We start from the raw sequence: 27100 nt of genomic DNA on the forward strand, positions 1-27100 counted from the left end.
TTTCTATTCCTTCGGGACCTAGAGAGACAGCTTGGTATTAGCTGCCTCTGTGTTTCCATTCCACCAAAATAGAATGTTTTGATCCTTTCACCTTCTCTATTCATAACAAGACTACCCTGTAATGAGATTCCAAGACAGGAGGATTGTAGTCATGTTGTATTCCATTATAATAGTTGCTATTCATTGAACATCTACTGTTTGCTGGTATTGGGCAAGTTGCCACATGATAATGCATGTTGTTTAATCATCATAGCAGTTTACAGGAGGGTATTATTATTTGTGCTGTACAGATGAAGAAATGGAGTTTAAAGCAATTTTGGCCTGGTAGTGACTAGAGCAAGTGACATACTACAGAGGGCCACTCATCTGGGAGGGGCTTATGTTAGGATCTATATAACATATTTTAAGAGAAACATTGGCATATGAAGACAGGGCATAGAAAAGCATGCAAGGTGACTGCATCCAACCTATGCACATTTCTCACTTTCCATATGACAGGCTCGAAAAATCACATTTCTTGTTGGAGAGAGAGAACAGTCAGCATATATCTATATCTATATCTATCTATCTATCTATCTATCTATCTATCTATCTATCTATATATATCATTACTGCAGTAAGAAAAATAAAAGGATGTGTGGGGATATCCATAAAGACCATCATACTTACCAAGGAAATGATAACTGGGTTCTCCATAAATGGACTTTAGGTAGCAAAAAGGGATTGGGTTTGAGATGATTCTAGGTACAGTGAACAACATTCAGTGAATTAGGGATAGAGCAGGCAAATTTAGGAACTGGCAGATCATTTAAAGTGACTGCAGCACGATGTGTAATTTATGGAGTAGTAAGTCACAGGGCCGGCGAGGTGAGCATTGAACATAATGAAGGGCCTTGGAATGTTAAAAGAATTTGTATCTTAATGGCAATTGGGAATAGAAATGTTTTAAGCAGCAATATGATATAAATTCATTGACTTCCATGTTGATGGGAGGAGGAATGGGAAGGTTTGGCAGGTTTCCCTAGATGACAAATGATGGTGATCTTAATGTCATGCAGCAGGAATAAACAGAAGAGCTCATATATGAAATACTTCGATCAGATAGACACCTAGAAGCGGAGTACATAGGGATTACTAACAATTAAAACAGTGTTTGGAGTCATGTCATGTGGAAGACAGAGATAATTTATTCTCTGTATTAGTAGAGGGCATAGTAAGGACTAATGGGAGAAAGTCATAGGAAAATTTATTTTAACTTCCATACAATAGGATTGTCCAAAAATTAACAACATATCTTTACCATCTATCACTGAATGTGTCCCAGCATTTAATTTTAATTCAAGACACATTTTTAAAGTGATTTGCATATACTACAGACTGGTTAACAATATACAGGATACTTAACAACTAACCAAAATTTAGGAAGTACAGTATACATACTAGTATGAACAAAGAGCTATGGAAAGTAATTATGCCTGGGGCTCAAGGAAGTTATTAATTGAGATGGTAGAAGCTGGCTGAAGAGTGGTTAGAGGAAATATTTTATGGTGTTTGGAGGACATCTAGGTGGAGCTATGCAGAGAATATTTAGAACAATGAGTCTAGAGATTAGAAAATAGATGGGATGGGAAAACTATATTAAAGAGTTTTCAGTGAAACCAAGGGCCATCAAATCAAATGTCTACAGTGGATAAATAAGTAATATAGGGCTGGGGATTTAGCTCAGTGGTTTCGCCTCCTGCTGCGCAAGTGCAAGGACCTGAGTTCGATCCCCTGTACCAAAAAAAAAAAAAAAAAAAATAAATAAATAATATAAATAAGTGAAGTATATAAGGCATAATATAATCAGAAACTGTAAGGTCTATAAAATCTAGAAAGCAAGTTCCCCTTCCAAGTGATATCACTGCAATTTAGTTTCAGTAGATTATGGCTATGTAACTATGCTAGTCTTGTGTTCCTAGATCTCCATAGTTTCTAAACGAAAACACAAAATTGGAAATTAATGTCATATTACTAGTTATACTTTTTCATACAATATGTACTTTTACTATGGCCCAACGGCAGTCAGGTGGCCTTATAATAGTCACAACATGATTGACATGATTGTTGAAGTTATGGATATGAATAAACTTTTCCCAAATGAGTAGGGCACTGGCATCCATGTGCTGGTTTATTTTTATTAAGTAGGGAGCTAAATTTTATTTGGCATGCAACTTTTCCTTTTTCTCTATCTGAGGTATTATTAGGCTGTAGAGATGGTGTCAAGCCATCAAGTGAAGCACAAGTGGCAATGATAGATAAAAACATCAGGCTAATCTAGGGCCAAAGAAGACTTAGGTGTTCACAGGAAATAAACCAGAGTACAAACTGATAACTGGGGATGTGTTTGGACATTAGAAAACATTGCTCTGCTGTAGTAGTGCTTGTGTTGTACTTCATGTGAATTTATGCTGTGTTAGCCTGTTAATCCCCATAAATGTGCCTCTTCATAAAACCTGGTGGTCTAGGAACCTTGGTAGAGAATAGAATCCAAAAATGGAATCCCAGGTCACAGCCCTGAGGATAACTGAGAAAGATGATGGACGAACCACACTTTTCTAAGGAGTCAGGAGCCGTGTCATTGAAACCAGTAGTGGCCTGGAGTGATAGTGATATAGGAATCATATCAGACCTCCAAATGATATAGGGGCAATATTATAACTCCCAACCTGTTAGATGTCAGATATTCCGAGTTCATGTTCCCCCAAATCAAAGAATGAATTCTAAGAAACAACGAACTTAAGAGTAGGAAATATTTATTGAGAGGAGAGATTTTAGCTCTTGAGAGGCAGGAGGGGTTCCGAATGAGTGGCCAAGGATCCCGCTTTTCAGGGGAAGTTTTATAAACCACAACCATGTGGGTACAACGTGAGTTGAAGCTATGATCAATCAATAGGACTATAAGTGTTGTAGCTTAGGTAACATTGATCCAATGGGGGAGCAAGTCACGTAGCAAGTGTGCATGGAAAGAACAAAGAACTTTTCAGGAAGGGATGGGTCTAAGGGTCATGGTCACCACAAAGGTGACTGAAGTCTCTCTAGACTTCATTAGACCACGTCTTACCACTTATCTCATCCCTTGAGAAGTATGCTGGCCTGGTCATTTTGACTTTATCTTGAAGTCTGAGCTGATGCTCCTCTGACCACAGTTGTAATGTGTTTTCTTCTCTTGCACTGACTCTCTCAAAGGCCCAGCCCTATCTCACGGCCTATAATATTTCTACCTAACTTAGCTGTCTGTAATAATAGCACATGCCTATACTCCAAGCACTCAGAAGGCTGAAGCAGGATGATTGTGAATTTGAGGTCAAACTGAATATAAGGAGACCCAGACTCAAAAAATCAAAAACAATCAACCAAACAAAAACAATTAAAAAGGGAGAGATGTTCAATGATAAGTACCAATTTTGATATTTTCTAAGGTTTAAATATTTTCTACAGTCCCTTGGGTTTAAAAGGGAGAGGCATCTGGTAACCTCTGAGGGGCTCTTAAAGGAAGAATATTGGCAAAAGAATCCAGGTTGCTATGCCCTAGTCAGTGAATAGGGGGTCAATGAATGGAGTGAATAGAGACTGCTCTTTCAGTGTTTGTCAGTAAAGGGAAGGAAGTCATTGTGTTCCAAGGATAAAGCAAGGTTAAAAAAAATTTTTTTTCCCTTTTTTGTTCTGAGGGTGTGGAATTGGCAATATATTGAGATTGAGATGAGAAGAGTTATATTTGATGAGGGAAGGTAAAGAATGAGGCATAAAAATGGAGAGATAAGAATTACAGCAGCTGAGAAATTTTTTCCTTCTAGACGGGTAAAAATATGAATCTTTGGAGGTAGCAGAGAGGAAAATTGAGGGAGCTTATGGCTGATGATTCTACATTTTCTCTGAAGTAGTAGAAAGGAGAGGTTAGTAGAGAGGCATACGCTGAACAGAAAATAGAGACACATGTGGAAGAGCTGCTGTACAAAATTTAATGGGGCGAATGAAAAGATTGTTGAGGTTCACCCGAAAGTTGGCAACTATTAAGTAGTAATGACCAGCATAGCTATGAGCGTTCCTCCAATAATACCAGAGTCCAGGAACAGGAGTGGGGAAGGAGGGTCTGTGTTGGCATAGCATTGAAGAATGCCAGGCAAGCTTCAGCAGGTCAAGGGGTAAAATTGGAGGGCCATAAAAGTGGAACAATAGACAATGGATTACAGGCCTGGGAGGGAAATAATGTGTGTTTGGAGAAGACTGATTTGCTGAGAGGAAAGAGAGTGCTTGGGGTATTTTTCTTAGATATTGAAATGAGTTATTCTTGCACTAAGAGGGATTTTAACCTTGAGAAGCCTCTGAGGTTCTTCCAAATTCCAAGATTATTTGATTCAAGACATGAAAATATCCATTGTCATAGTGGTTCCATTGTCATAATTATCATGGTAGGAAAGAAAATAGCCCCGAGTACTGCAAGGTATCCCTCCCAGGTCCGGCCTCCAGGAAACTTCAAAAGTAAATGGTATTTCTCATTTGTGCTCCTCTGGTCTTAATGTAGCATCGTTGTCCATTCTTCATTTCATTCCTAATAGATCAAACCAGTGAGGACAGGGTGCTCTGATAATAACTTTGTTTCTGTTCAAACAAGACCTGTAGGTAGATACTTGCTCTGCTTCTCTGTGGGTCCAAATAGGTGTCCAGTTATTTATTCTGTTTTTTTGTATTTTCAAGGAGCTTTACCCTCAGGTCAGCTTTTTGTCCTTTTTGACTCAAGTTACAAGACAACCATCCTTTGGTTTTAATGTTGTCAATTCTTACAATTTCAGCTGGACACTAAGCAATATAGGGAGAGGGGGAAGTAAAAAGAATGTGAGTAATTAGCCTGACATTCTTGACATAAACAGAGGGAGATATTTAAAACCAGGTGCTTCCTTATTCTAAATCTCACCTGTCCAGTCACATACCACTTTTGTGTACCTCTCAGTTTCCTTTCAAATATCAGTAAACTGTCTTGCCTCTGACTTTGGCTTGGAGAGTTTAGGAAACACAGAGGTCATACATGGGTTATTTCTCAATGAACCCACAGATTCCACCCTGGGGGCCAACTGTCTTGCTGTTGAGAAAGCTAAATGCACTAAGCAACAGATTTGAAATATCCCCCAGACTATGTGGAACCAGGGTGTTTGAATTTTTGCCAGGGCAAAAATGGCTTTTGGTGTTCTCCTGAGGTAGATCAAAGGCCCAAAAGTTCTATTGGAGGAATCTTCAGCAGGATCTCAAAAGCCAAAGCCAAATAGCCTTGAAAGGAGAGAAGGGATTTAACAGTAGGCACTGTCTGTAAGAACTCTGATTTCATTGCATTTAAACTTCTTTCCCTGGTGGATCATCGCTTTCTAAACACTCGAGGATAAGTTCTGTGTCCATGTGTATTTATCTCCAGAGTAGCCCAGCCCCGGCCCTGTGGTACATGCCCTTAACTGTTTGTGGAAATTAGCCAATGTTGGGATATTGGTTTTCCACCTCCATCTTTATTCTAATGATTGGTGAGTGGTAAAGTTTCTTCTGCATTGTTCATGTAGCCAAAATACTCTAGGCTCTTTTTAGCATAAAGTGTTAGGAAATTTGACCCCCAAAAGTAGTTTCAAAATTTGAAAAACCCACTTTTGAGTTCCAGGGCAACAACGTGTTAATTTGAGAAGTGTAGGTTGCTTACCCTCTTTATGCCTCAGTTTCCTATAAAGCTAAGATTGAGTTCTCACTCTCAGGTTCAAATAGGATAAAAATTCCTCCTTGCTCTTTTTTTCACAGACCTCCTCCAACACAGTCTCCATATCTCTATGTGTGTGTTGGATTATAGTTATTGCTATGGCTCTTCTAGAAAAGTAGGGGCCAGGACCATGCTGTTACTTCTCATAGAGAATCAGGCATCAAGTCAGTGCTCCCTGTGCACTGATGATTATATGCTATTTTCTGTGACATGTGTGCCCTTGTTTGCCTGTCTGTACCAGTATCCATCATAGGGTTAAATAATTCATAATGGTCACTCAGGTATATACTTTGTGGCTCCCATATAGAGCTAATTCTCCTTTTTTCAGAGACTGGAAATTTAGAAGTGGTTTGGAGCTCAGAAGTGCTTCCTAATTTATTTATTCATTTCATAAGAATGTAGTAAGTACATTCTATGTGCTAAGCAGTGAGGATATGACAGTGCATCAAAAGAGGTACTGTCTTTGTTCATGTGGAATATCTGTTCTAGAGAGAGAAAGAGAGACACCCATTAATCAAATACTGTCACAAACAAGGGTTCATTTGCAGTAGTAATGAGTGCTACAGTGTGATAGACCTTGGAGGAGCTGCCCAGTGTAGAGGTTAGGCAGAATCTAGAGAATCAAGAAAAACTTATCTGAGGAAGTGACTGAGATCAGAGACAGAAAGGTAAGCAGAGTCTACTGGAGGGAAGAGTATCACACTTACAGAGACTGTGTGTGTGAAGGACTCTGGCATGAGTGAATTGATGAGGGTGTAGTGTGAATGAAGGCAGCACAGCTGAAACATAGGGAGCAAGGCTCAGGGGAAGATTTGCAAGGCTGGTGTTGGCCAAGGAGAGACATGCCTAGCAATTTACTTTTTCTTCAAACTTCAGTGCAAAGCTGTGCAGTGGGAATAACACCTAAATAGCATTGTACAAACTTGTCCATCCTGCTTTCTAGAGAACATCAAATTCCTATGACAAGATCTATGTTACCTGGAATTACTCATGTTTTTCTTTGCCAACCAATCTGGGTTATCTGTTAGTTGTCCATGTCCTTGTTCCAACTGTCGGTATCACCTTAAGAGAGGGATGAGGACTGCCTCTCCCCATCCCTGCCTCATTCCTATGTTCCTGTACCCACACAGCATGCCTGGTGCCAGGGTAGGCAGAAAGAATAATAGCTGTTGTTTCTTTTTACCAGAGCTAATCTATCATGCCTCACCCAGAAACCCCAGATCCACTCTCTGAGTGTTCTGTGTCCTGAGGTGAAACACAGAAGCAAATAAATAACCAGGGAACTGTTTGGAAATCCTTTTTGTCACTACCTAAGCATGCTCATTTATTTAGCAAAATGTCCATAATTTTTAAATTGCTTGATTTAGCCACTGGCTATTTGGTATCTTCAAGGGGTCCCTATCAGGAGCACTACTTCCCCATTACCTGCAAAAAAACAAGGCAGGCTTTTGATCCCTGGAATTAATTACATGCAAAGACTTTCATTGCTAGGAGCAGCAAGCAGCTGGTTCCTGCAGGGGCCAGGCTGAAATCTCTTGCCAGTTCCCTTCCATGCTTGTTCCTCCCTCTACACCTACACCTTTTCTTTCTTTCATTATGCTCAATGGGTTCAATTCAGTGAGGAGAAATTGTAATTAAAACATTTACAAAGCTTTCTCTGTGACTGCCCTTAAGACTGTGAACATTCACAATTCAGTCTTTTGCCAAAAACAGCACAATGGCAAAGTTTCCAGGAATTTCTTCTTTACTGCCTTAGAACCCCCTAGAATGGTATTAACACATTTAAAAACTGCTTCAGAATGACTTATAAGACCAAGGGCCAAAGAGAGGGGAGATTTGCTTCTTAGGATTGGGGGAAAAATAGCAATGGTTGCTAATTTTTCTCAGGGCACAACCTGCTTCCCTGGTGGTCATGGAGATCAATTGACAATGGTTTACTGCTTTTTTATCTTCCTTCCTTTCCCTTGTTAATTATTTATACCTCTACTATCCAGACAAGGGCCTTGTTTTCCTTTTAGGTGTAATTAGAGTAATCAAAGTGTTCATAACCTTTACCTGTTTTATTTCTCAGTTCTATTCAAAAAAATTTTTGTGTGCAAAAAAAAAGAAAATACTAAACAAAAACCTTGAGTATCTGGGTTTTGTGAATTCTTTCAGGGAAAATTGGTTTTACCATAATAGCAATTGGTGGCAATAATTCTAAGATGAACAACCTGAAATTACTCTCTTAAAGGCAATAATTTGTAGAGTACATATTTTGAGAAAGGTGGGGAGGATTAGATGATAATTTACGTGAATTTTAACAGAGTTTATCTTTAGATTTTGTGAAAAATGAGGAATCAAACTGTTGGTGTGTTTTTGACTAAAGATGTACATTAGCATATGGCTTGTCTCTATTGAATAGATGTTAGGTTTAAATGACAAATTAAACTCCCAGCTACCAAATATAGAATTCTTTTGTTTAGAATTTATATATTCTTGAAAGAAAAGTTGCCCAAATGTAGTTATCCTTTACAGGTAAAGAGGTTAAACAAACAATGACTTGACAATTATTCTCCTTTTTATATTAAAAAAACCTTCTTCTTGAAGTTCAGAACCCTTGGGAAATATTGCTTGAAAGATATTTTGCCACAGGAGCACAAGCATTTCCATGGTGATAAAGTGATATGTCATCAACAAGGTGATGGCATTTTGGAGAACAAGCTGATCAGAAGGGGAAAACTCAAGAACACGACAGTTTTAGAATTAATTCAACAACCCATTTGTGTTCACTTGAGATAGGGGGATGACTCTTAAAGTCTTACAATGAAAGAGCCAACCGAAACAGTTTAACGTGTTGGATCAGTGGGTCCTTCTGTCAATTGACTTGAAAAACAATGAAAATGTTCATCCAGGAAAAATATCACTAAAATTTTCTTCACTTAAATTCAATCTTAAGATGTATATTTTGTATACAATTTATATAAACTCATGCGTCATCTTAAACTACTTAATCAGCTTCTCACAATCATGGGTAGCTTTTATCTGGGAGAGAATTACAAGGCCAAATATAAAAACGTTAGAGTGGATGATGGGGTCCCAGCTCAGGGTTCTAGGTTTTTGTACACAATGAACAAAGAGTTAATTGGATATGTAACGGTAAGAAAAAAGCAGTAAAATTTAATTAAGTTTAATTAGGCAACCCTGTGGTCAGAGTGAGTGGGCTGGCGCTATCAGAAAGGAAAATGGCATAAGTGCTGAATATGTTGGGTTTAAAAATTTGGAATATTGAGCTGGGCTTGGGTGTCTTCCATTGGGTCTTTCAGAGGATGATTGACAGAATGATTGACAGGGTGCCGAGTCATATCAGTTATGTTTACTGCATGTGTCCTTTCCCATAATTCACTCTGTTACAATTAGATGTATGAGATGCAGCCCATATGTACGAATCTCGAATAAACTCCAAGTGAAGAGAGGTTTTTATAGGTCATGGTACATGTGCTCCTGGGTTGGGATTTTGAAATTTTCCAGGGGTCTTTGTTATTCCCTCTGTTTCTGGTTGTAGGCCTTAAGACAAAGGTCAGGAGATTGACCCTGGGGTGCTGGCCATGTTCAGGTGAGTCGAGGAGAACGGTCCTGTATACCCAATTGTATTATGGATATTAGAGAGGGGCCACAGCCACAGATGGAACCTAGGTCTTCTTTTGCCTAAATTCTTCCATAATACTACAGCACCAGCAGGGAAGTAAAGGTAAAGTCTTAATAAAAATCAGGTTTAAGAAGATCCAAAGCCTCTTCTTAAAGCCGTTCAATGAACAATAAAGGATCCAGTGATACCTTGGTTGTCAAATTCAGTTTGTTCCAAATTTGTGTTTGATCACCGAAAAGTTCGATAACAATATATTTTTCCTGTAAGAAATAATGGAAAACCAAATAATTGGTTCCCATGCCCCAAAATTACTTATATAAATTCATTTTTCTAAGACTTCAACAAATTCTGCAATGGTTTATTTCTTTGACTTTGTGGTTCTCAGTTTTCCTCTTAGCTTTACTGCTGATATTACTAACTTTCTTTGGAGCCATGGTTATGATATTTTACACAATAGGTAAAATGGAAAAAAAAAGCACAATGTTGAGTGTTTTATTGAACTAACACAAGCACTATATGTTGTCTGGGTGAGAGAGGCGCTTAGACTGAAGCGTCATCCCTTTGCGTCCACGGAGAGACTTTATGCCTGCCTCACTCTCAGGCTGTACATACAGGTTTTTTCAAGCCAGATTTTTGGTTAGACTAGTGAGCAAAGTTATGAACACTGAGATTTTTTTCTTTGAAATTTACTGTTTGTACAGTGGAAAGTTTGAGTTTGGAGCCTTTCGACAGCCAGAGTATCACTGCACAGAGATTCAGGAAGTCACCGCAATCTTCTTAGGGATGAAATAAGTCCCATCCATCCTTCCAAGAAGCGCAACAGCGGAATTCTCCGAAAGGACACGAGTAGGGACACAGAGGAAGGTGCTGTCCCCAGCTGGTCATGAACCCAAAGTTATTTCTTGGTCTAAATCTTTCTTTTCTTTTACTGGACCCATAAGTCTACTATCTTTTAGTTCTCCTTTTTAAAAATAAATTTTGAAATTTAATTATCAAAAAATGTTTCTGACATTTGGGCACAAAAAGGCTTATTTTGAAGTTTTTATTTGATGAATAATAATCATGAATATTTATAGCATACATTGTGGTAATTCCATATTCTATAAAGGGTGTAATGATCAAATCAGGGTAGCTAACATTTCTTTTTTCTTTTTTTTGGTACTGGAGCTCCAACTCGGGTCCTTGCACTTGCGCAACAGGCAGCGAAACCACTGAGCTAAATCCCTGGTCCTAGCTAACATTTCTTTGTCCTGGGAACCCTTGAACTTATTTTGAGATATATAATAAATTGTTGTAAATTGTAATCAATTTGCTGTTCTGTGAACACCAGAACTAATTCCTATAAGTGTGTTTTTTTACCCATTGAACCCCTCTCTATTCATTTTCTTCTCCTAAACTCTAGTTGTTATGTCCAAGGGTGGACAGCTCACCATGCCATGTCATGCCAGGCCACTGCTCTGATGAAAACACAGCTCCCAGTGATCATAAACCCAGTACCAGTAAAAAAACTAAAAACAGGATAAAGTTTAGTGTAACAAAAGATGGTTTATTTGGGGAGAAAAGATGGAAAGCAACAAGGATAGTCAGCTACCATGAGGTGGTAGAGGGCTTCAGAGATCTTATCCTTGGCTCCCTTTACTGAGGACTAGTGTCTTTCCCATCCCCCGGGTGGGCCCTTGCCTGTGTCTGATCTGTGGCCTTGACTGTCTTTGATCCTAACCTAGGCCTCCTGGCCATTTGGTTTACTCCTGAACCTTTGTAATGAATAAGTGAAGGAGGAAGGCCTATTAGGAAGGGCAGCCTACTTAATGATTAAGTAAAGGGGACACGTTTACATGTGTGTATCTGGTTCAGTATTATACTGATGTTAAAGGGAGAACATATATGCGTGTGTATATGCATAGGTGTGTGTGTGTGTCTTACATATTAGATAAGGTCCTTAGGTAGCTATCTCTTATCACCTTTACATTCTGAGTGGTGAGTAACAGGACCTGGCTTTCCTGGTCTTTCATTTCTGGCTTCCTCAGTGCTTAACTCTTCTTCATAAATTCTTATGATAATGTTGCCTGGCTCCTCTCTCAAGTCTAGCTTCTCTCTCCTTTCTTTGCTTTTTAATTGCCCTAACTGCAGAGTCTATCTGTGAAGGCAGGAACTGCTTTTAGTGGTAGAGGCAGGAACTGCTTTTAGTAAATTTCCCTATTGATCTTAATAAAGCTCAATGAGGCCTTTATCCTATCTTTGTCTACCTATGGGGCCCCCTGTCCCTACATAGTGACCACTGTTTTACTTTCTCCTTTCATGAGATCAATTCTTTTAGCTTCCACATCTGAATGAACCATAATAATGCCTGGCTTATTACACCTAACGTAATATTCTCCAGTTCTATTTATGTTGTAACAAGTGATAAGATTTTATCATACAATGTTCCATTTTATATCTATACCATATTATCCTTACCTATTATTCAGTTGATTCAATATCCTGGCCACTCTGGCTACTGCTTCAATGAAAATCAGAAGAAAATTTTGAAAACTATGAAGAAGATAATAATCTTTAATTAATATATTCTCATTACCCAGAAATAAACACTTGACAATTTGGCCTACTTCCCTTCAGTCTTTTCTAAATTAAAAAAGTAATACATAGATATATTTTTTCTTTTCTAAAAATGATAAAGTTAAATCCACCTTATGTATTATTCCCTCAGTCAGATCTTTTTCTTCCAAAGCCCAAAAAAGTTATTATTTTGAGTTTGATATGGATACTTCAGACTTTTCATATATACATTTATATACATATGTTTGTGTATTAATCAGTTTTGCATTGCTGGAACAAAATACCTGGCACACACAGTTCAAAGGAGGAGAGATTTATTTTTCACTGATGATTTCAGAGGGTTCAGTCCAGCATTGGCTGGCTCCAAGGCAAAGACATTATGGAGGAGGGGTATGGTAGAGGAAGGCTGCTCTATTTATGGTAAATGGGATGCAGAGCTGTTGGAAAGAGCTGAAGATGAAGGGCCCATGGACCACATATAGTCCCTAATGCTACAGCCCCCATGACCTCATTCCTCTACCTAGGCTTCATCTTCTAATAGGCCATTCAGCTGTAAACTCTGCAAGGGACCTTAATGAGGTTACCTTAATCCAATCAATCAAGTTGATTTTTCAGTATCAGCTGGCATAATGTACATCTAGAGAACTGAGTACATGCTCTTTTTTTTTTTTTTTTTTTGGTACCGGGGATTGAACTCGGGTCCTTGCACTTGTGCAGAAATGCTCTTTTATATAGTTCATTCCATTTACTTACGATGATTTTTGCATGGTCCCATATCTTGCTTCTTTTTTTCAGGATTATGTTTTTTATGTCTGAGTCCCTCATAGTCTGGCTATATTTCAAAGGGTAGCATTTGATTTAATTTTAAAAGTTGGGTAAGATTGTACCAGGTTAATAAAAAACAAAGGCAGATAGAGCAAATGTGTACCTATTACCAGAGTTCATAGGAGAATAGAATATACTTGGAAAAATCAAAGTTACTAGAATTTAAGGGGTAATTTATAAGACATAAAACAGAAAACTGAGGAAATTCAGATAGGGAGACCCCAGAGTATTGGCCAGAGAATTTGAATTTTTATGAGAAGCAAGGGCATAAAAGTGAAGGTGAGATGTATTAGTTTGCGAGGGCTGCTGTGACAAAGTACTGCCACCCAGGTGGCTTGAACAACAGAAATATATTTTCTCGGAGGCTGAAAGTTTGTCATCAAAGTTGTGGCAGGGTTGTCCCATTCAAGGACTGTGAAAAACAATTTCTTTCATTCTTTCTTCTCTACTAGTGTGTTTAGGACATCCTTGCCCTTCCTTGGCTTGCAAATGATTCACCTTGAGCTCAGCTCTGACTTTCTCATGACCTTCTCCCTGTGTGCATTTTGTATCTAAAATTGCCCTTCTTATAAGGACACCAGTCATCTTGGACTTGGTGCTAGATTGATGGCCTCATTTTAAATTTCTTACTCTGTAAAGCTCTATTTCCAAATAAGGTTATATTATTAGGTAGTTGGAGTTAGAAATCTGGAATCTGAATACTTTGTGAGGTATATGATTAAACCCATAATATGAAAGGACAAAAAAATTTTCCTACTGATGATGAATTCTAGCTCTTGTTTAAGGAAGGTAGGCCAAAGTGTCAAAAGAGAATGTTCAGAGAATAGACCTAAGGCTGTGAATATATTGAAGAATTGGAAACTACTCAAATATGATTAAACATTCTGAAAATCCTTATCCTTTTTAGCCACCTTACTACTTTCCCTTACAGAACTCAAAGGAGAACAAAGACTTGGAAAACAATCTATGGTTCTTGAAATACAGTACCAGAAGTTATCTCTTATCTGTCTCGTCTCTTTCTATAATTTTATCAGAAAACAAATTTTCTCTTGGCATAAGGTGAACTAATTATAACATGTAAATTCCATTTAATCTCGTGGGAAGTAGTTTTACCATAAAAGAAAGATGCTTAATGGTAAAACCGTTGGATAAAATAGTTTCTAACTTCCATAATAACTTAGTAAAATGTTATCCCGCACCAAAAGCAAAACAAAAACAAAAAACAAAATCCTTGAGGAGAGGGGAGGACAGAGACCCTCACTGTTGATGATATTTGATCGAGGTCACACTGAGTGAACAGAAACACCAGTTTCCAAGTTTCCAACTTAATTCTCTAGACCATGCCTGCTACCTTATATTTATGTCTTCATAACATGTACATATGCAGCCTGGCTGTTATGAGGACAGTGGGAAGCATAAATTTGATTTTTTAAAATTTCTTCACATTTAAAGTCTCCACTTGTTGGTTGAATTAACATAGTATTTTAACATTTAATTTCCTGAGGGTACAAGATGTTTTATTTTGTGTGTTTTATTTGCATTGTAGTTGTCGTATTAATCAGCTTGGGTCATTTAAAATGAAACTCAAAAAAAAAAAGAATAGTGCAATCTAATAAATATATAGTTTAATAATATTCAGAGAATACATATGTGGAGTGGATAGGAGTCCAAATAAACATACTCCATTGAAGAATGATTGGATTTTACCCATTTTATCTGGATTCCTTTCAAGTTAGTGGAACATTTGAGGGAAGGAATGTGGAGAAGTTGGATCAGGAACAGTCTTATGCAGTATAGATTCCCAATACCTTTAAGTTGATTAGCACGTTAATATGAGCAAGTGAGATGTTTCCTTGTTTTCTAGAGATTCTAACATGGAATCATTTTAAATGATGTGGTTCCAGCTGATTAGGCAAGGATAAATAGAGGTAAAAATGTACATGCACCTTCCAGGGCTCTGAGCTAATTTTGGTAGACTGTTGCCTAAAAATGAAAGTATTAAAGGTATGAGAAGACCAGGCATCAAGAGAATGGAAGAGGGAAATGCTGGGGCAAAGACTAGAAGTCATGTTTGTAGGCCTGACCAATTCTCCTGTCACTGGCTTATTTATTTCTTCTTCTCCTCTCTGTCTCCTTATCTTTTCCTTTTGCCAAAAACGATTTAGCACTATAATTTTAATACTAGGCCCGCACCTACTGGGTCTGAAGATATTCATTCATTCATTTACTGATTTATTAAATAACTATTTACTGGGCTGAACAACATAGACAAAAAGCGGTATGTTAAAAATTTTTCAGGTGCAAAGGGGCTTGAGAATTATTCACAAAATAAATAATTTATATGATTTATTAGAGTGCCAAGTGGTACAAAAATGTAGGGGAAAGGATAAGGATTTGGAGAAGTTGAAATTTTATAAAGGAAGATCAAAAACAATATCACTTTTCTGATAAATTATAAAGGTGTGACCTTGCTACTTTTCATGTATTTATTCTGTGGCCATTAAAACTTGCACTAAATGTCTCTGAAAGTGACATTTAAATTCCAATATCTGGCCTTGATGAGTGTATTGTGATATATTATGATCATTTAAGATTAGATACTAATTTCTAACTATGATAGTATTTTACTTCCACCCCCAACAATGTGATAGATTTATAGCAGTTTTATAATGTAAGACAGTGGTCCCAGGACATGGATCCTTAGGACTTCTTCTGGACCTGAGTTTGGGATGATCATGGATGAATGTGATGTAAGAGAAGAACAGTATGCTTATTTAGAAGAGAATGGTTCATGGCAAGCAGGTTATGGCCATCAAGTGGCTTCATTTTTGTATACATTACTTTCCTTTTCTTTATCTTGTGCTTTGCTCTATATTTAGGATTTTGTTGGTTTTCATTCATTTAGGAATCCATTGCCACACCAAATTAGGAAGGATATGATGACCTTCTTCTTGGTCATCTCATTAGGTACAATCTACTGTGTTTGTTCTGGATAACACGAGGCATCCCATACCTTCATAATTTGACTGTGAGTTTACATAATATCCTTGATAGTAGAACAAACTCAACTCAATATGATTCTGTTGTGAAACAGTCTTTAGACTGTGCAAAGGAACGAATAGTGTTTCTGTCTACTAAAACAGGAAGGAAGAGTAAAGACATTAAAAATGTAGGAACACTCTCAATACCGGATGATGAAATCACTGCTTTTCACTGAACCCACTCTTTGTCACCTGCATTTGTGGAAAGAAACAGATTAGAGCTTCAGGATGTTTGATAGCCTCAGGTAATTAGAGAACCTCACTGTCTTTTGGACTCTGCCAATCTTCTCTCATAGGCAGTGTTTTCTTAATAGTTCTGTATTTCACTCCCCATGTATATTTACTGTTTTTCCTTTTCTTTTTTTTTTTTTGTGCCAGGGATTGAACTCAGGACCTTGCGCTTGTGGTCCCACTGAGCTAAATCCCTGGCTCTTTTCCTTTTCTTTATTACATTTGCACATAATCAAGATAACTGGAGTTAAAATATTTGACCTTTTCTTGCTATTATTTCATTCCTAAATATCACTCCTACTTTTTTATCTCTGTATTTTCTGACAGGGGAAACAAGTTTACCAGAACTCAGACAAAATGAGAAAAAAAATCACAAAACAAAACTTAGACAAAATTAAAAAAGAAATCACAAAACTGAACCCATTTGAGATAAGGAAATAAGAGCAATTATTCCAGCTACTACCACATATACATTTAGTTTGGGAAAATGTAGGACATGTCCTGGAAATAAATAAATCATGATTATTCACAAAATTTTTTCCAACATCCATTTGATGGTGAGCAGAATTCTTTGGGAGTTTCTGGGATATGGTGAAAAACATAACAGAGGTTGAATGTGATAATATAGTGATAGTATACTGGGGCTATTTGTAGGAATTTCTGTTGCTCTAGAACATCTCAGATCAATCTCATTCTAAACTGGTTTATTTGCTCCAAGAGAGGACTTGAGAATCTTCAAAAAATATACACCTTGGGCCAGGGATATAGCTCAGTGGTTTTGCCACCTACTGCACAAGTGCGAGGACCAGAGTTCGATTCCTGGTACCAAAAGGAAAAAAAAAATACACACACACACACACACACACACACACACACACACCTTGAAAATGCTATTGTGTTAGTTTTCTGTCACTGAGGCAAAATATCTGAGAAAAATCCACTTAATAAAAGGAAAGGATTTATTTTGGCTCACAGTTGTAGAGATTTCAGTACACAGTTGCTTGGTCTTCTTGGATTGGGCCTGAGGCAGCACAGTGCATCATGGCAGGAGTACATGCTGGAGAAGGCTCTTACTTCATGGTGATCCCCAATAAACTAACTTCCTCCCACTTTGTCCCACTTCCTAAAGTTTCCAGCAATTCCCAACAGTTCTATAGGATAATGGAATAATTTTTCAACACATGAGCTTTTGGAGGACAGTCAAGTTTTAAAATATCTATTAAATATCTATAAGTATGTTTCTGATGGCTTCTCTGTTGTATTGTTCAGTATTGACTGGCACAGAGCTCAACTCTTCCAATTGAGTGGGGAAAAGAATATTTTTTAAGGCCACAAAAAGATAAACGAGTTCTTGTTCCCATATGTTTATTAGCAGTTGGCCCAGTAATGGGATTAATAGTCAGTGAAAGCATTATTTGATGAGTAGATGTATGTAGAAATGCATTTATTAATGGATTGACAGTAGAGATTATAAAATTACTGTCTATAATATTCTTTCTGATTTCAGAAAATCTTCACAGAATGTTGATTACCATTTGTTGGAGACGAACTCTGTTGATATTTCAGACATGGGTTAGTTCTCTTCTTGAAGGGCTTGTAGTCCACTATTTCTTTTTTAAATCATTCAGGCCCAATGCAGACTATGAGGGGAAAACATTTCTCTGATGTGTACGAATGTCCATGAAGGTGATATCATCCATAACACAGCTACCAATGCACTCTTCTACCAGCCAGTTTAGACACATGGTCAGACCTTGAGATTCTAATGAGGAGACACTTACACAGGCCTTTTCTGTACCCTTATTAAGGTCATTATCAGTGGTGTCCTGGTATTGTCCAAAACCTTCCGGATTTTTGACTTCTGAGTAAAATAATCCTGACTGCAGAGGCTGCTGTCATTGTTACTGTTGTTGTTGCTGTTATTTAAATCACTGAACAGCTCTTAAACTTCTGAGACTTGACCAAATATTGAATGGTTTGTGCTACATAAAAAAGTAATGCCATAAAATTTTATTTTTTTCATAAAAGAAGAGTACTTTTTTTGCATTTTCTTCATTAGTATCTATTTGTATTACATTAAAATAAAAAATAACGCTAGGGTATAATGTAATGGAGACAATATAGTTTCTGTTGTTTTAAAATGTATAGTAAGTCTTACTTATAATACAGAATTGCTTATAAACTTGAATATGTCAACCAGTGTGACTTGGCTGGTATTTATGCTTACATAATAGGGCAGTTCTGAGAATTTCTTTGAGTGGGGAAAATTCACATGGAAATGCTTAGTTATTTTAAAGGATTATACAATGCTCATTACTATCACTGTATTGAAGAGTTTGTTGTAGTGGTGCCATTCATTGGCAGTGTGACTAAGATGACCACCCTCCTTTCTTTTTCTCTTGTTTCCCAATAAGGTCTGTGTACACGGACATCTCTCTATGATGCAGCTATATGTTGTTTTCTAAGCTAAAAGTCATGCTAGCTGCAATCAACCCATTTTTTCCCCTTTATCTGGAGAGCTATTGAAGTATAAAACAACTGCAGGGATCCCAAGTGTTAATTCTATACATAGGTTTTAGAATGCAAAAAACATAAACATGCCTTTAACTATTTCCCATAGAAACTTGCTACAGATGTGTATCTTAGAGACAAATTGGCATTTATTCTTCTTACAGGCATTGCGTTGGCCTCTGTAAGAAAGCTGCAGATTAAATCAGCATTTTCCTCCTGCTGAGTGTGATTTAAATCAATATTGAATGGGAGTCCTAGTTTATCTATGTGATAGAGGTTACCAGAGCCAATGTTAGGTGGTTTAGGTGCTTAACGAAGCTGGAAATGTCTTTGCAATACAAACAGCATTAACAAGTGTTTTCCTCTTAGTTCCTTTCTTTGGCAATTATTCCTCATCTTTCTTTGAAAGTTAAACCAGGAATATATTGATGGGCTCTATTTTCACCTGTTCTTTTCTCTCTGCACATTGCTATTACTATTCATTCCCTTGGATCCACAAATACTAATCTAATGTACAGTGTTAAGAGAACATTTTCTCCAGCTAGACTACTGGTATTCAGATTCCATTTTTGCTACTTACTAGCTCTGTGAACTTGGACAAATTCTTAACTTCTCTGTGCTTCAGTAGCCACATTCTAAGAAAGTTTTATACGAAGATTAAATTTCTACATGATGCATACAAAACTATCTGGTACATAGTCAATACTAGATGCTTTTGTCAAATAAAATAAGACTTTCTGGATGATCTGTATTTTTCACATTGTTTTATACATTCCCTTCCACACAGTAGATATGTAATGAATAATCGACCACTAAAACAATAAAGTGGAGTAGGAAGAGGAAAAATGAGTTATTTTAATATGCTATTAAATAGCTGTACAATCTTGCAGTTAAAGATTTTTTAGAATTGTCTTCTCATCTGCAAAATAAAAATTATAATATATATCCAAGGTATTTCAGATGATAATTATAGTTATCAAAGTGATAATGTGTTTTAATAAGCTAACATATATAACCTTATAACATTTATATTTATCCAATTAATCAATTCCAATAGAAATGAACTTAGTTAAAGAGTTAAAGTTTGACAGAAATGCCTGGTGCAGAGGATTGTAGCCAGCATGAGTCTGAAGACCTAGCAACCACAGCCAGTATCAGATCCTGGGAATATAGACAAATGTTTTAAGAGCATTCATCTCAGTCAGGAAGGGGGCCTCTTCTTTTTATACCAGGGTCCTATTCAGCTCTATTTGGCTACTTCTTGTTATGAAAAGGAACCTGACCATCCCTTAGGAATCTATTTCTTTGTCACCTTCCTCCAGTCTGTTAGGCCAGGCTCCAAGGACAGGGCTTGGAGCTGTTTGTTTTTATGCTGATGGATGTTGTAGTCTGTAATCCATGAACTGAATGAAACAGGGCTCCTCTTCCATTGCTACTGGCATAGCTTCTTGTGTTTATGAGTCTGACAGGCAAGCATATCTGTGGCATAGCTCATTATGTTGATCTCTGAGGGAGATAAGCCCCTGGTTTTGCTTGACTGGAGAGAAAATAAGCAGGTAGCAGAAAAGACTGCATTGATTTCTAAGTGATCTCAAACAGTCAGGAAAAGATCAGGCCTTCCTTGGGCACACTGTAGCCTCTGCTATTTGATCATTTGACTGGAGTTTGCAAGCCAAAGTAGGCAGGCTTCTTCCAGCCTCAAAGGATCTATTAGTATTCATTTGTTCATTTATTTATTTACTTATCTATTATTTACTCATTTATTTATTATTTCATAAGCTCTGTGATTGTATTTTGATGAGCTTTGTTATGAGGAAAATTGAAAGTCAAGTAGTGTCTGAACTTAACATTTCTTACTTCATTTGCTTTGTGATTTTATGTATTTTCTTTTTATTCTTTGATTCAGGTTCCTCACATATAAAGTATACCCATTTCAGTTCATCAGCAGGCTTTTACAGAATAGAAGAATTTCCTTGTTGAAGAGAGACTGTAAAGGAGAGCTGGTGGATAAGGACCAAAGGACTGATTCTTAAGTAGATCTTGAGTTTTGATGCACTATTGTCGCACTGTTTGACCTATTTGTGTTCATGACTTAGATGTCATGATTTCCTAGTTAGACTGTAAACTTCTTGAGAGCAGTAGAATTTTGACAATGGATAGGGATAGATATTATTTAAGATGATATAAAATAGGTGCGTTTTTTGCTAATTTTTAATTTGTTTTAATTTGCTGAATTTTTAATTTTTTGGTTCATAAGAATGTGGTTGGGATTTCTTCTCTCTCATCTACAATTTTGTCTTTGTAGACTGCTGTTATCACCGTCCTTCCTTCTCTGATTTCTTGTTAATTGGTTCCAATAGTGTATGTTTCAAATCTTTAATTAAATCCTTCTTTTTGTCTAACTCTCTGACAAAACATATTTTTCACTTTTCTTCCTGCAATGCTCAAACATGAGCTGAAGCCAAATGCATGCTGTTTGATGGCCTTCTTTCCAGACTTACTTGCAAAGAGGAATAGGACTGCAGCGTCTATTGCAGGTAGCTGTACAAAGAGCCATTACTGGCGTTCAATGTGCATGGCAGAGGGGGAGGCAGGAGAGGAAAATGAAGTGGATGTCCTTCCCAGGACTTAACTAATTTATGAGAGAAATAGAACACAGCAGATTAGATGGCATTGGCCCTTTGCCAGACTGAGCTATCACAGTGTTAGCTGAGACATGATCAATATGGAAGACTTGGCCTGCAGGGTCCCTTTAACTTCCTCTTCCAGCTTTGTGATGAAAGCCAAACTCATGGGTTAGAGTATTGTCTTATGGCAAGATGAGGAAGACCTAGCAGCCTCTGCCAGAGTCAAGTGCTGGTAGTGATCATATTGTCTAATCTAATCCATCACTTGACTCTTGATTCCCAACTTCTGATTTTTTCTTGTTTGTGGAGTGGCTTCATAGATTATGATGACTAGGGAGGAGGAAATTTTTTTTTATTTAGTTATCTGTTGCTGCCCCAAGATATACTCTGAAACTTAATAGCTTAAACACCAAGAATGCATTATCTCACAGTGTCTGCAGGTCAGGAATCCAGGTGTGGCTCAGCTGGGTTTCTCAAAAGGCAAAGACCAAGGTCAGGCTTTTAGGCATCTCAAGGCTCACTATTGGAATGGCTCTACTTCTGAAGTGATTCCTGTAGCAGATAGCAGAACATAGGCCCTTGCAGACTGTTGGCCAGAGACATTGCTTCCTTCCCAAATAGGCCTCTTTATCAGCTTTCAGAATGATGATAGTTGTCTTTTTTTAAAGAGGGAGGAGAGGGAGAAAGAGACAGAGACACAGAGACAGACACCAATGGAGACAGAGAGACAGAGAGACAGAGTCCTGTACGTAAGCACCCATCTGTACTGCTGTATCCTATCCGTCCCTTAGAAATGGGTCAATAAGTCGAGCACACATTTAAGGGGAGAGAATGACACAAAGCCATGAGTACCAGGATGCTGGGATGATTGGGATCATCTTTCAGACTGACAGACAGCTCTAAATAGCATGAAACAAACATCAGAAAGCCTGAATTACAGGGTCTGCTGAGAAGGTATATAATCAGCTTTATCGTGGTTCCTGCCACAAAGCAAAGCAGAATTGTCTATTTCCAGCTCATCTCTAGCACATTGCCTGGCATATAGTTGGCCTTCAAGTATGTCCATGCACATGAAATTATATCTATTGTATTAAAAAGACTGGAATCTCTCTGTTTGAAAAGAGATTAATGTTGAATGTTGTCCTTCCTAAACAATTTCCTTCTTGTACTTCACTTCTCTAGTAATACTGAAGGAATAAAGTCTGAAAGAAACTCTTTAAAAAAAAACAAAACGAGTAACTAAAGGAGGTCTATTACCTTGTTTGAATTATCTTTTTAAGCATAATGAGAAATTTCTTCAGATCATTACCAATCTTCCAGCAGATGATAAGAACTGGATTCCTTCATGCCTTAGAAAAGAATATATTCTGCTCTTCCTCTTAAGGGTTCAGTAAATAGAAAGAAAAGCACCAAATGTGTGTAGTCTCAGTCATATAGCTTGAAGTACTAGTTGAATGGCCACGTACACATTGCTCTGTATGACCCAGTAAGTGACTTTTTTCTATTTCTTTAAACTCTTCTGTAGTTGAAGTTTTTATTTCCTTCCCTTATTGATGTGAGAAATTATCATCATTAATTCCATTGTCAGAAATACTCATTAGCTTTCTGTTTCCACTTGGGTCTGCTAAAAAAGAGTGCTTCGCATCATCATGGGCCCTTTTGGTAGTCATAGGAGAGATGATAGAGACATAAAGTTAAAAATTAAGCTGAAAGAAAATGTCTTACAGAACTAGACATATTAGTTATTTTGTAACTCAGCCCCTTATAATTGTTGATATAATGTGAGACAAATTTCCTATAACTTGATAGGGCATTAACTGTGATAACTTATTAATCTGTAGCACTGTATAGTAGGGTTTTGTTGTTTTTGCATTATATTCAGGCAAAAGAATGAAAATAAATGTGTGAGAGAGACCTTAGACCTATTGTTTGGCAATATCTAGTAGGGTTTATTAGGGCTGGGAAAGGGGCTTTCTATTTAATTTGAGTTGTTTTATACATGGAAAAAAATGCTAGCATGAGAGAGCTATTAAAAATATATGAAGAGTTATGTTGACATTCCAATAAAGCTTTTTACAAAATAAAGATGGTTATTCAATTGGCTGATATGGCAACATAATAAAGCTAAAATATTTTCCCTCTTGATATGCTTTGGTACAAAATGACACTTGAAAATGCCCAAAACTTTTGGTTGCTGCTCTTAGAATCAGAGGCTCTCAGCATAGAATCAAATGTTAGAGGTCAAAGAGGTCAACAAACCATAAAGTTTTTCTTTTTTTCTAAACATTTGGCCACTCAAGGTAAGCTATTGGCCAGGATAGCTTCCAAGACAGAATAAAGTGTATACATAATAATCAATGAGAAGTCAGACTTTGGCAGCTAATCCATGGGGGTAAACACTATGTTTTCTAATATTCTACCGAAAGTGAATGATAGAGGTCTCTTTCCATTATAAATACTGTTTAGTGACTTCTATGATTAAAAATTCATTAAAGCTTTCTCTACAAATTTTTTAGAACCCTAATGCAAAATGATACCCAAACCATTTTATTTTAACTGCTGATCCATGTATGAGGGAATACATAAGATGAAGCTTGTTTCAATACATACATTTTTCTAAACGAGTAGGAGAGCAAGAGGTGGTCAAATAAGGCATTATTCAGTTCATTAAATACAGTAACAACTTGGCTCTGATTGTTAATGTTTGCCCCTGCCAGGTAATTTATAGTTTTGTCAGATTAAAAACACCCTTGGATATAATTTTATTTATAGCTACACATAAATTTCTAACGAATGTATGGCCATTTCTGGGAATACTTGAAAGAATTTGAGTTTTTTTTTCAGCACTGCTACATGTTAGGTAAATAATTTCCTCACTTCCAACACCTATAAAGGGAGAAGACTTCAGTGGATAATGGATAAGGCCCCCTCCAGATCCTACATTCTATTAGCTCATGATTCTTGTAGGGATCCATAGAGGTGATGAAAAAGAACCACACTTCTTTTTTGTCACCAGTATGTATGATTCGTGGCCTACATTTGTCCTTGAGTCAATGTTGTTTCTTTTAACAACAAAAGCAAACCAGTATTCCCATACTTCTTGTGGAGGCAGTTGTGTTACTGAGAAGCAAAAAACATTCTCTTCCCAACACACTTCTGGTTCCTGGTTCCTTTATTTAGTTTTGTGTTCTCTTTCTTGTTGAGGATGTCTTTGGCTATAGACAGTCACTCTAGCTAAAATAGCAGGCAATTCTGTACCACTGCGAAGCAAGCCAGTAAGGGAGAATAGAATCTGGAGGTCTAGAAAATGAAGTTGTTTATAAAATTTTAGACTATATAAAAACCTCTCAGAGGGCCAGAGATTTAGCTCAGTGGTGCTGCCTGCTCTACAAGTACAAGGACCCGAGTTTGATCCCAGGTACCAAAAAGCCCCCCAAAACCTTAGAGTATTGTACCTACCTTAAAATATCCCTTTCTCCATTATAAAATAGTAACTGAAAATATAAGTATACCACTGAAGTAATGATTTTTCCATGAAGGAAAGGATATTTAGACAAACCAGCAGAATTATTTTCTTTGATATAGAAGATCATTATGTGAAAGTTAAAACTTAATTTAACCTCTTAATGAGATAAAAACTGGTATGGATAATTTTAATCCTCAGATATATATGTTTTGATATCCCATTACAGCTGTTTGTTTCAACCTTCTGAAAAAGTTTACCCATGGATAGTCTAAAAGGAATAATAGATAGATATAAATGATTCTCTGTCTGACTCTTTGGAAGAAGTACCAAGTGATAAAAAAGAATATATAAGAGGGGAACAGAAAGTCAAAGTGAATCATCATTCATGAACAGAGAATTGTTAGTATATTGAGATCATTATGCCATTTGGATTAAACCACTTGAAGGAAAAATAGAACCTTTTCCTAATCAGTCCCATGTGAGACTTACAGGGAAAGATCTGGGGTTGGGGGTGGTGGTGCAGAAGTAAGCACCAAGAGGGAATTTTGGATTGTTTTGCAAGGAAAGCTGAACCTTGCCCCTGTAAATCCCATGAGTTTCTCTGAGGGAAAGCCTCTTCAGATCCTTCACTTTCTTACCTGAGAAGCAAAGACAATTTGATCTTTTGCCTAAGGATAAGCACGAGGAAGAAACAGACATGTAAAGATTGTGGAAGGTGATATTAAGAGATGAAAGAGATATAAATAAAGAATTTTGTTTGAACTGGAGTCACCAGGTGGAATATGGTGCTTTATGACAGATGAAGCCTATTATAAGAGTATTAATTTGTGGGAGACCCCCCCCCCCAAACAATGGCAGTTTGTACAGAGTGGCTCAAGTCTAATTAGTTAGGGTCAAAGATGAAAGGAAATCTGTTTAGGTTCACATAGTAGAGGTGTGATTCCCACACTATACTTCTCCCCCAGAGCATATGCCACATTCTTATCTCTTTTCTCAGCTCCCATTCTTTAAGATCTCTGCGTATCTCACATGCGTATGTACCTTGTGTCCCTGTGTCCTTCTGATATTTTAAGCCAGCTTCTTTTTCTTTCTTTCACCATATCATGATGGTTATTTTCCTAAATTTTATATCTGACAAGAGCTTTGTAAATGAATAGAAGGAAGTCTATGGCCAATTATGGATCACAGGTTCCCAAATATCTTACCAAATGACTGCCCTGCTCATCCTCTTTGTTCTTGTCATGATATTGGTTTTGCCTTTTTCTCCTGGGAAATCTCCCCAGTCAGAGCTGAGATATTCTAATTAGTGAAGATCTAGTTACCCAATCACAATAATCTATTGGATAAGTGGGAATAGCAATACTATAATCCAGTGCTTTTTGAATGTATTGTCTCATTAACTCTTCAGAGGAGTCAGTGATGAAAAGTTGGTTCTCCATCCTTATACCCACTTTGTAAATGGTAGAGGTGAGGCTCAGAATTACTATACTTAGCAAGTGTAAGTGTACGGATTAAAAAAACCTGCTAATTTACAGTCTCTTATGATTAACGTTTACCGTACTTCACCATTCTGTGCTAGGCAGTATTCATTAATGAAAATGGAGAAAAGATAAGGATCTGTCCAACCTGTCTACCTAAAGGAGACAGATTTCAAAAGCAAGTTCAGTATATGGTACAAAATTGAACTCGCAGAGGTGTTAGTGATGTTCTGAGGCAGGCAAAAAATAGGGAAAAAGACAGTTTTCTTCACTTCAAACTGACTCTTCCATAACAGTCCACGTTTATTATATAAGCAGGATTTTTATGACTATTGCCAAATACCATGGTCTGCCCCATAGGTTGTTATCAATAATAAAAAATAAGGCCAGGGATTTAGCTCAGTGGTTCTGCTGTCTGCTTCGCAAGCACAAGGTCCCGAGTTCGATCTCCAGTACAAAAAACAAACAAACAAAAAATAAAATAAAAAATAACTTGAGAAGACACAAGGGAAAAATTGTCTCTGACCACTGCTGAAAAAAATTCTCTAGATTTGGATTTAATGTTCAAGCAGGAATATACGACTTAACATTTCCAACCCCCAAATTCAAAACCTAAAATTCAAAATGCTTCAAAATCCGAAGCTATTTGAGTGCTGACAAGACACCATGAAATGAAAAATTCTGCACCTAACCTCATATGACGTGTACAGTAAAACGCAGGGGCACTAACAATATTTTATAACATTACCTTCAGGCTATGTATACAAAATATATATGAAATATGAAAGTATTTTGTTTGTACTTGTGGTTCATGAACATAATGCATATACAAGTATTCCAAAGCCTGATAAAAACCAAACTCCTTGTCCCAAGCATTTCAGATTGAGGACATTCAACCTCTATGTGTGTATGTGTATACATATTATATATAAACATGTATATACATAACATACATGAGTATATC

At 37.2% G+C, this 27100-nt stretch overlaps 1 protein-coding gene and 1 pseudogene across 2 annotated transcripts in view; both read left to right on the forward strand.

The window, feature by feature from the left end:
• Nrxn3 (neurexin 3) overlaps window positions 1-27100 on the forward strand; it is a 1580164-nt gene that overhangs the window by 841048 nt on the left and 712016 nt on the right.
• Window positions 1-27100, forward strand: part of LOC147822777 (WW domain-binding protein 2 pseudogene) — a 147032-nt pseudogene that overhangs the window by 64449 nt on the left and 55483 nt on the right. The window contains exon 1 of the transcript XR_015444951.1: window positions 1-27100. This exon is cut by the window's left edge and continues 64449 nt beyond it; it is cut by the window's right edge and continues 55483 nt beyond it. The product of XR_015444951.1 is annotated as a WW domain-binding protein 2 pseudogene (transcript).

The sequence above is a fragment of the Heterocephalus glaber genome, unplaced genomic scaffold (assembly GCF_053883595.1).
Source record: "Heterocephalus glaber isolate CG9 unplaced genomic scaffold, H.glaber_assembly_v1.0 deba00001608, whole genome shotgun sequence".
In the NCBI taxonomy this organism is placed as follows: Eukaryota; Metazoa; Chordata; class Mammalia; order Rodentia; family Bathyergidae; genus Heterocephalus; species Heterocephalus glaber.